Genomic DNA, 11,098 nt, shown 5'->3' with positions numbered 1-11,098 from the left:
TTTTTCTTTAATAGCGTCAGATTTTATCTTAAAATACAAGAACTTTTCGTGGTTCTTGTCAATTTTTGTTGGTTTTCATCCCATAAACTTATTTCAGTCAGCTCGATCTTTCTTCTTCAAAGCAAAAAGATTTTATCTTCAAATACAAGAACTTTTCGTGATTTTGTTGATTTTCAGCAAATGAACATATTTCAGCGAGCGAGAAGTTTTTTCCTCAAAAAGCGTCAGATTTTATCTTAAAATACAAGAACTTTTCGTGGTTCCTGTCAATTTTTGTTGGTTTTCATCCAATGAACTTATTTCAGTTAGCTGGATCTTTCTTCTTTAAAGCAAAAAGATTTTATCTTCAAATACAAGAACTTTTCGTGGTTTTGTTGATTTTCAGCAAATGAACATATTCCAGCGAGGGAGAAGTTTTTTCTTTAATAGCGTCAGATTTTATCTTAAAATACAAGAACTTTTCGTGGTTCTTGTCAATTTTTGTTGGTTTTCATCCCATAAACTTATTTCAGTCAGCTCGATCTTTCTTCTTCAAAGCAAAAAGATTTTATCTTCAAATACAAGAACTTTTCATGGTTTTGTTGATTTTCAGCAAATGAACATATTTCAGCGAGCGAGAAGTTTTTTCTTTAAAAGCGTCAGATTTTATCTTAAAATACAAGAACTTTTCGTGGTTCTTGTCAATTTTTGTTCGTTTTCATCCAATGAACTTATTTCAGTCAGCAAGATCTTTCTTCTTGAAAGCAAAAAGATTTTATCTTCAAATGCAAGAACTTTTCGTGGTTTTGTTGATTTTCAGCAAATGAACATATTTCAGCGAGCGAGACGTTTTTTCTTTAAAAGCGTAAGATTTTATCTTAAAATACAAGAACTTTTCGTGGTTCTTGTCAATTTTTGTTGGTTTTCATCTTATGAACTTATTTCAGTCATCTCGATCTTTCTTCTTCAAAGCAAAAAGATTTTATCTTCAAATACAAGAACTTTTCGTGATTTTGTTGATTTTCAGCAAATGAACATATTTCAGCGAGCGAGAAGTTTTTTCCTCAAAAAGCGTCAGATTTTATCTTAAAATACAAGAACTTTTCGTGGTTCTTGTCAATTTTTGTTGGGTTTCATCCAATGAACTTATTTCAGTCAGCAAGATCGTTCTTCTTGAAAGCAAAAAGATTTTATCTTCAAATGCAAGAACTTTTCGTGGTTTTGTTGATTTTCAGCAAATGAACATATTTCAGCGAGCGAGAAGTTTTTTCTTTATTAGCGTCAGATTTTATCTTAAAATACAAGAACTTTTCGTGGTTTTTGTCAATTTTTGTTGGTTTTCATTTTATGAACTTATTTCGGTTACCTGGATCTTTCTTCTTCAAAGCAAAAAGATTTTATCTTCAAATAAAAGAACTTTTCGTGGTTTTGTTGATTTTCAGCAAATGAACATATTTCAGCGAGCGAGAAGTTTTTTCTTTAAAAGCGTAAGATTTTATCTTAAAATACAAGAACTTTTCGTGGTTCTTGTCAATTTTTGTTGGTTTTCATCTTATGAACTTATTTCAGTCAGCTCGATCTTTCTTCTTGAAAGCAAAAAGATTTTATCTTGAAATACAAGAACTTTTCGTGGTTTTGTTGATTTTCAGCAAATGAACATATTTCAGCGAGGGAGAAGTTTTTTCTTTAATAGCGTCAGATTTTATCTTAAAATACAAGAACTTTTCGTGGTTCTTGTCAATTTTTGTTGGTTTTCATCCAATGAACTTATTTCAGTCAGCTCGATCTTTCTTCTTGAAAGCAAAAAGATTTTATCTTCAAATACAAGAACTTTTCGTGGTTTTGTTGATTTTCAGCAAATGAACATATTTCAGCGAGCGAGAAGTTTTTTCTTTAAAAGCGTAAGATTTTATCTTAAAATACAAGAACTTTTCGTGGTTCTTGTCAATTTTTGTTGGTTTTCATCTTATGAACTTATTTCAGTCATCTCGATCTTTCTTCTTCAAAGCAAAAAGATTTTATCTTCAAATACAAGAACTTTTCGTGGTTTTGTTGATTTTCAGCAAATGAAGATATTTCAGCGAGGGAGAAGTTTTTTCTTTAATCGCGTCAGATTTTATCTTAAAATACAAGAACTTTTCGTGGTTCTTGTCAATTTTTGTTGGCTTTCATCCAATGAACTTATTTCAGTCAGCCAGATCTTTCTTCTTCAAAGCAAAAAGATTTTATCTTCAAATACAAGAACTTTTCGTGGTTTTGTTGATTTTCAGCAAATGAACATATTTCAGCGAGGGAGAAGTTTTTTCTTTAATACCGTCAGATTTTATCTTAAAATACAAGAACTTTTCGTGGTTCTTGTCAATTTTTGTTGGTTTTCATCCCATTAACTTATTTCAGTCAGCTGGATCTTTCTTCTTCAAAGCAAAAAGATTTTATCTTCAAATACAAGAACTTTTCGTGGTTTTGTTGATTTTCAGCAAATGAACATATTTCAGCGAGCGAGAAGTTTTTTCTTTAAAAGCGTCAGATTTTATCTTGAAATACAAGAACTTTTCGTGGTTCTTGTCAATTTTTGTTGGTTTTCATCCAATGAACTTATTTCAGTCAGCAAGATCTTTCTTCTTGAAAGCAAAAAGATTTTATCTTCAAATGCAAGAACTTTTCGTGGTTTTGTTGATTTTCAGCAAATGAACATATTTGAGCGAGCGAGAAGTTTTTTCTTTAATAGCGTCAGATTTTATCTTAAAATACAAGAACTTTTCGTGGTTCTTGTCAATTTTTGTTGGTTTTCATCCAATGAACTTATTTCAGTCAGCTGGATCATTCTTCTTCAAAGCAAAAAGATTTTATCTTCAAATACAAGAACATTTCGTGATTTTGTTGATTTTCAGCAAATGAACATATTTCAGCGAGCTGGAAGTTTTTTCTTTAATAGCGTAAGATTTTATCTTAAAATACAAGAACTTTTCGTGGTTCTTGTCAATTTTTGTTGGTTTTCATCCAATGAACTTATTTCAGTCAGCTCGATCTTTCTTCTTGAAAGCAAAAAGATTTTATCTTCAAATACAAGAACTTTTCGTGGTTTTGTTGAGTTTCAGCAAATGAATATATTTCAGCGAGCGAGAAGTTTTTTCTTTAAAAGCGTAAGATTTTATCTTAAAATACAAGAACTTTTCGTGGTTCTTGTCAATTTTTGTTGGTTTTCATCTTATGAACTTATTTCAGTCATCTCGATCTTTCTTCTTCAAAGCAAAAAGATTTTATCTTCATATACAAGAACTTTTCGTGGTTTTGTTGATTTTCAGCAAATGAACATATTTCAGCGAGGGAGAAGTTTTTTCTTTAATACCGTCAGATTTTATCTTGAAATACAAGAACTTTTCGTGGTTCTTGTCAATTTTTGTTGGTTTTCATCCAATGAACTTATTTCAGTCAGCAAGATCTTTCTTCTTGAAAGCAAAAAGATTTTATCTTCAAATGCAAGAACTTTTCGTGGTTTTGTTGATTTTCAGCAAATGAACATATTTGAGCGAGCGAGAAGTTTTTTCTTTAATAGCGTCAGATTTTATCTTAAAATACAAGAACTTTTCGTGGTTCTTGTCAATTTTTGTTGGTTTTCATCCAATGAACTTATTTCAGTCAGCTAGATCATTCTTCTTCAAAGCAAAAAGATTTTATCTTCAAATACAAGAACTTTTCGTGATTTTGTTGATTTTCAGCAAATGAACATATTTCAGCGAGCTGGAAGTTTTTTCTTTAATAGCGTAAGATTTTATCTTAAAATACAAGAACTTTTCGTGGTTCTTGTCAATTTTTGCTGGTTTTCATCTGATGAACTTATTTCATTCAGCTAGATCTTTCTTCTTCAAAGGAAAAAGATTTTATCTTCAAATACAAGAACTTTTCGTGATTTTGTTGATTTTCAGCAAATGAACATATTTCAGCGAGCTAGAAGTTTTTTCTTCAATGGCGTCAGATTTTATCTTAAAATACAAGAACTTTTCGTGGTTCTTGTCAATTTTTGTTGGTTTTCATCTGATGAACTTATTTCAGTCAGCTCGATTTTCTTCTTCAAAGCAAAAAGATTTCATCTTCAAATGCAAGAACTTTTCGTGGTTTTGTTGATTTTCAGCAAATGAACATATTTCAGCGAGCGAGAAGTTTTTTCTTGATTGGCGTCAGATTTTATCTTAAAATACAAGAACTTTTCGTGGTTCTTGTCAATTTTTGTTGGTTTTCATCCAATGAACTTATTTCATTCAGCGAGATCTTTCTTCTTCAAAGCAAAAAGATTTTATCTTCAAATACAAGAACTTTTCGTGATTTTGTTGATTTTCAGCAAATGAACATATTTCAGCGAGCGAGAAGTTTTTTCTTTAATAGCGTCAGATTTTATCTTAAAATACAAGAAGTTTTCGTGGTTCTTGTCAATTTTTGTTGGTTTTCATCCAATGAACTTATTTCAGTCAGCCAGATCTTTCTTCTTCAAAGCAAAAAGATTTTATCTTCAAATACAAGAACTTTTTGTGGTTTTGTTGATTTTCAGCAAATGAACATATTTCAGTGAGGGAGAAGTTTTTTCTTTAATAGCGTCAGATTTTATCTTAAAATACAAGAACTTTTCGTGGCTCTTGTCAATTTTTGTTGGTTTTCATCCAATGAACTTATTTCAGTCAGCCAGATCTTTCTTCTTCAAAGCAAAAAGATTTTATCTTCAAATACAAGAACTTTTTGTGGTTTTGTTGATTTTCAGCAAATGAACATATTTCAGCGAGGGAGAAGTTTTTTCTTTAATAGCGTCAGATTTTATCTTAAAATACAAGAACTTTTCGTGGTTCTTGTCAATTTTTGTTGGTTTTCATCCCATAAACTTATTTCAGTCAGCTCGATCTTTCTTCTTCAAAGCAAAAAGATTTTATCTGCAAATACAAGAACTTTTCGTGATTTTGTTGATTTTCAGCAAATGAACATATTTCAGCGAGCGAGAAGTTTTTTCCTCAAAAAGCGTCAGATTTTATCTTAAAATACAAGAACTTTTCGTGGTTCCTGTCAATTTTTGTTGGTTTTCATCCAATGAACTTATTTCAGTTAGCTGGATCTTTCTTCTTTAAAGCAAAAAGATTTTATCTTCAAATACAAGAACTTTTCGTGGTTTTGTTGATTTTCAGCAAATGAACATATTCCAGCGAGGGAGAAGTTTTTTCTTTAATAGCGTCAGATTTTATCTTAAAATACAAGAACTTTTCGTGGTTCTTGTCAATTTTTGTTGGTTTTCATCCCATAAACTTATTTCAGTCAGCTCGATCTTTCTTCTTCAAAGCAAAAAGATTTTATCTTCAAATACAAGAACTTTTCATGGTTTTGTTGATTTTCAGCAAATGAACATATTTCAGCGAGCGAGAAGTTTTTTCTTTAAAAGCGTCAGATTTTATCTTAAAATACAAGAACTTTTCGTGGTTCTTGTCAATTTTTGTTCGTTTTCATCCAATGAACTTATTTCAGTCAGCAAGATCTTTCTTCTTGAAAGCAAAAAGATTTTATCTTCAAATGCAAGAACTTTTCGTGGTTTTGTTGATTTTCAGCAAATGAACATATTTCAGCGAGCGAGACGTTTTTTCTTTAATAGCGTCAGATTTTATCTTAAAATACAAGAACTTTTCGTGGTTCTTGTCAATTTTTGTTGGTTTTCATCTTATGAACTTATTTCAGTCAGCTAGATCTTTCTTCTTCAAAGCAAAAAGATTTTATCTTCAAATACAAGAACTTTTCGTGGTTTTGTTGATTTTCAGCAAATGAACATATTTCAGCGAGGGAGAAGTTTTTTCTTTAATAGCGTCAGATTTTATCGTAAAATACAAGAACTTTTCGTGGTTCTTGTCAATTTTTGTTGGTTTTCATCTTATGAACTTATTTCAGTCAGCTCGATCTTTCTTCTTTAAAGCAAAAAGATTTTATCTTCAAATACAAGAACTTTTCGTGGTTTTGTTGATTTTCAGCAAATGAACATATTTCAGCGAGGGAGAAGTTTTTTCTTTAATAGCGTCAGATTTTATCTTAAAATACAAGAACTTTTCGTGGTTCTTGTCAATTTTTGTTGGTTTTCATCCCATAAACTTATTTCAGTCAGCTCGATCTTTCTTCTTGAAAGCAAAAAGATTTTATCTTCAAATACAAGAACTTTTCGTGGTTTTGTTGATTTTCAGCAAATGAACATATTTCAGCGAGCGAGAAGTTTTTTCTTTAATAGCGTCAGATTTTATCTTAAAATACAAGAACTTTTCGTGGTTCTTGTCAATTTTTGTTGGTTTTCATGTTATGAACTTATTTCAGTCAGCTCGATCTTTCTTCTTCAAAGCAAAAAGATTTTATCTTCAAATACAAGAACTTTTCGTGGTTTTGTTGATTTTCAGCAAATGAACATATTTCAGCGAGCGAGAAGTTTTTTCTTTATTAGCGTCAGATTTTATCTTAAAATACAAGAACTTTTCGTGGTTCTTGTCAATTTTTGTTCGTTTTCATCCAATGAACTTATTTCATTCAGCCAGATCTTTCTTCTTCAAAGCAAAAAGATTTTATCTGCAAATACAAGAACTTTTCGTGATTTTGTTGATTTTCAGCAAATGAACATATTTCAGCGAGCGAGAAGTTTTTTCTTTAATCGCGTCAGATTTTATCTTAAAATACAAGAACTTTTCGTGGTTCTTGTCAATTTTTGTTGGTTTTCATCCAATGAACTTATTTCAGTCAGCTCGATCTTTCTTCTTGAAAGCAAAAAGATTTTATCTTCAAATACAAGAACTTTTCGTGGTTTTGTTGATTTTCAGCAAATGAACATATTTCAGCGAGCGAGAAGTTTTTTCTTTAATAGCGTCAGATTTTATCTTAAAATACAAGAACTTTTCGTGGCTCTTGTCAATTTTTGTTGGTTTTCATCCAATGAACTTATTTCAGTCAGCCAGATCTTTATTCTTCAAAGCAAAAAGATTTTATCTTCAAATACAAGAAATTTTCGTGGTTTTGTTGATTTTCAGCAAATGAACATATTTCAGCGAGCGAGAAGTTTTTTCCTTAAAAGCGTAAGATTTTATCTTAAAATACAAGAACTTTTCGTGGTTCTTGTCAATTTTTGTTGGTTTTCATGTTATGAACTTATTTCAGTCAGCTCGATCTTTCTTCTTCAAAGCAAAAAGATTTTATCTTCAAATACAAGAACTTTTCGTGGTTTTGTTGATTTTCAGCAAATGAACATATTTCAGCGAGCGAGAAGTTTTTTCTTTATTAGCGTCAGATTTTATCTTAAAATACAAGAACTTTTCGTGGTTCTTGTCAATTTTTGTTCGTTTTCATCCAATGAACTTATTTCATTCAGCCAGATCTTTCTTCTTCAAAGCAAAAAGATTTTATCTTCAAATACAAGAACTTTTCGTGGTTCTTGTCAATTTTTGTTGGTTTTCATCTGATAAACTTATTTCATTCAGCTAGATCTTTCTTCTTCAAAGCAAAAAGATTTTATCTGCAAATACAAGAACTTTTCGTGATTTTGTTGATTTTCAGCAAATGAACATATTTCAGCGAGCGAGAAGTTTTTTCTTTAAAAGCGTAAGATTTTATCTTAAAATACAAGAACTTTTCGTGGTTCTTGTCAATTTTTGTTGGCTTTCATCCAATGAACTTATTTCAGTCAGCAAGATCTTTCTTCTTGAAAGCAAAAAGATTTTATCTTCAAATGCAAGAACTTTTCGTGGTTTTGTTGATTTTCAGCAAATGAACATATTTCAGCGAGCGAGAAGTTTTTTCTTTATTAGCGTCAGATTTTATCTTAAAATACAAGAACTTTTCGTGGTTCTTGTCAATTTTTGTTGGTTTTCATCCAATGAACTTATTTCATTCAGCGAGATCTTTCTTCTTGAAAGCAAAAAGATTTTATCTTCAAATACAAGAACTTTTCGTGATTTTGTTGATTTTCAGCAAATGAACATAGTTCAGCGAGGGAGAGGTTTTTTCTTTAATACCGTCAGATTTTATCTTAAAATACAAGAACTTTTCGTGGTTCTTGTCAATTATTGTTGGTTTTCATCCCATAAACTTATTTCAGTCAGATAGATCTTTCTTCTTCAAAGCAAAAAGATTTTATCTTCAAATGCAAGAACTTTTCGTGGTTTTGTTGATTTTCAGCAAATGAACATATTTCAGCGAGCGAGAAGTTTTTTCTTTAATAGCGTCAGATTTTATATTAAAATACAAGAACTTTTCGTGGTTCTTGTCAATTTTTGTTGGTTTTCATCCAATGAACTTATTTCAGTCAGCTGGATCTTTCTTCTTGAAAGCAAAAAGATTTTATCTTCAAATACAAGAACTTTTCGTGGTTTTGTTGATTTTCAGCAAATGAACATATTTCAGCGAGCTGGAAGTTTTTTCTTTAATAGCGTAAGATTTTATCTTAAAATACAAGAACTTTTCGTGGTTCTTGTCAATTTTTGTTGGTTTTCATCTGATGAACTTATTTCATTCAGCTTGATCTTTCTTCTTCAAAGCAAAAAGATTTTATCTTCAAATACAAGAACTTTTCGTGATTTTGTTGATTTTCAGCAAATGAACATATTTCAGCGAGCGAGAAGTTTTTTCTTTAATAGCGTCAGATTTTATCTTAAAATACAAGAACTTTTCGTGGCTCTTGTCAATTTTTGTTGGTTTTCATCCAATGAACTTATTTCAGTCAGCCAGATCTTTCTTCTTCAAAGCAAAAAGATTTTATCTTCAAATACAAGAACTTTTCGTGGTTTTGTTGATTTTCAGCAAATGAACATATTTCAGCGAGCTAGAAGTTTTTTCTTCAATAGCGTAAGATTTTATCTTAAAATACAAGAACTTTTCGTGGTTCTTGTCAATTTTTGTTAGTTTTCATCTTATGAACTTATTTCAGTCAGCTAGATCTTTCTTCTTCAAAGCAAAAAGATTTTATCTTCAAATACAAGAACTTTTCATGGTTTTGTTGATTTTCAGCAAATGAACATATTTCAGCGAGCTAGAAGTTTTTTCTTCAATAGCGTCAGATTTTATCCTAAAATACAAGAACTTTTCGTGGTTCTTGTCAATTTTTGTTGGTTTTCATCTGATGAACTTATTTCAGTCAGCTCGATTTTCTTCTTCAAAGCAAAAAGATTTTATCTTCAAATACAAGAACTTTTTGTGGTTTTGTTGATTTTCAGCAAATGAACATATTTCAGCGAGGGAGAAGTTTTTTCTTTAATAGCGTCAGATTTTATCTTAAAATACAAGAACTTTTCGTGGTTCTTGTCAATTTTTGTTGGTTTTCATCCAATGAACTTATTTCAGTCAGCCAGATCTTTCTTCTTCAAAGCAAAAAGATTTTATCTTCAAATACAAGAAATTTTCGTGGTTTTGTTGATTTTCAGCAAATGAACATATTTCAGCGAGGGAGAAGTTTTTTCTTTAATCGCGTCAGATTTTATCTTAAAATACAAGAACTTTTCGTGGTTCTTGTCAATTTTTGTTGGTTTTCATCTTATGAACTTATTTCAGTCAGCTAGATCTTTCTTCTTGAAAGCAAAAAGATTTTATCTTCAAATACAAGAACTTTTCGTGGTTTTGTTGAATTTCAGCAAATGAACATATTTCAGCGAGTGAGAAGTTTTTTCTTTAAAAGCGTAAGATTTTATCTTAAAATACAAGAACTTTTCGTGGTTCTTGTCAATTTTTGTTGGTTTTCATGTTATGAACTTATTTCAGTCAGCTCGATCTTTCTTCTTCAAAGCAAAAAGATTTTATCTTCAAATACAAGAACTTTTCGTGGTTTTGTTGATTTTCAGCAAATGAACATATTTCAGCGAGGGAGAAGTTTTTGCTTTAATAGCGTCAGATTTTATCTTAAAATACAAGAACTTTTCGTGGTTCTTGTCAATTTTTGTTGGTTTTCATCCAATGAACTTATTTCAGTCAGCCAGACCTTTCTTCTTCAAAGCAAAAAGGTTTTATCTTCAAATACAAGAACTTTTCGTGGTTTTGTTGATTTTCAGCAAATGAACATATTTCAGCGAGCGAGAAGTTTTTTCTTTAATCGCGTCAGATTTTATCTTAAAATACAAGAACTTTTCGTGGTTCTTGTCAATTTTTGTTGGTTTTCATCCAATGAACTTATTTCAGTCAGCTTGATCTTTCTTCTTGAAAGCAAAAAGATTTTATCTTCAAATACAAGAACTTTTCGTGGTTTTGTTGATTTTCAGCAAATGAACATATTTCAGCGAGCGAGAAGTTTTTTCTTTAATAGCGTCAGATTTTATCTTAAAATACAAGAACTTTTCGTGGCTCTTGTCAATTTTTGTTGGTTTTCATCCAATGAACTTATTTCAGTCAGCCAGATCTTTCTTCTTCAAAGCAAAAAGATTTTATCTTCAAATACAGGAAATTTTCGTGGTTTTGTTGATTTTCAGCAAATGAACATATTTCAGCGAGCGAGAAGTTTTTTCCTTAAAAGCGTAAGATTTTATCTTAAAATACAAGAACTTTTCGTGGTTCTTGTCAATTTTTGTTGGTTTTCATGTTATGAACTTATTTCAGTCAGCTCGATCTTTCTTCTTCAAAGCAAAAAGATTTTATCTTCAAATACAAGAACTTTTCGTGGTTTTGTTGATTTTCAGCAAATGAACATATTTCAGCGAGCGAGAAGTTTTTTCTTTATTAGCGTCAGATTTTATCTTAAAATACAAGAACTTTTCGTGGTTCTTGTCAATTTTTGTTCGTTTTCATCCAATGAACTTATTTCATTCAGCCAGATCTTTCTTCTTCAAAGCAAAAAGATTTTATCTGCAAATACAAGAACTTTTCGTGATTTTGTTGATTTTCAGCAAATGAACATATTTCAGCGAGCGAGAAGTTTTTTCTTTAATCGCGTCAGATTTTATCTTAAAATACAAGAACTTTTCGTGGTTCTTGTCAATTTTTGTTGGTTTTCATCCAATGAACTTATTTCAGTCAGCTCGATCTTTCTTCTTGAAAGCAAAAAGATTTTATCTTCAAATACAAGAACTTTTCGTGGTTTTGTTGATTTTCAGCAAATGAACATATTTCAGCGAGCGAGAAGTTTTTTCTTTAATAGCGT

Source organism: Heptranchias perlo, unplaced genomic scaffold (assembly GCF_035084215.1).
Source record: "Heptranchias perlo isolate sHepPer1 unplaced genomic scaffold, sHepPer1.hap1 HAP1_SCAFFOLD_76, whole genome shotgun sequence".
Lineage (NCBI taxonomy): Eukaryota > Metazoa > Chordata > Chondrichthyes > Hexanchiformes > Hexanchidae > Heptranchias > Heptranchias perlo.
The sequence above is the reverse complement of the archived record's forward strand: the minus strand, read 5'-3'. Positions refer to the sequence as shown.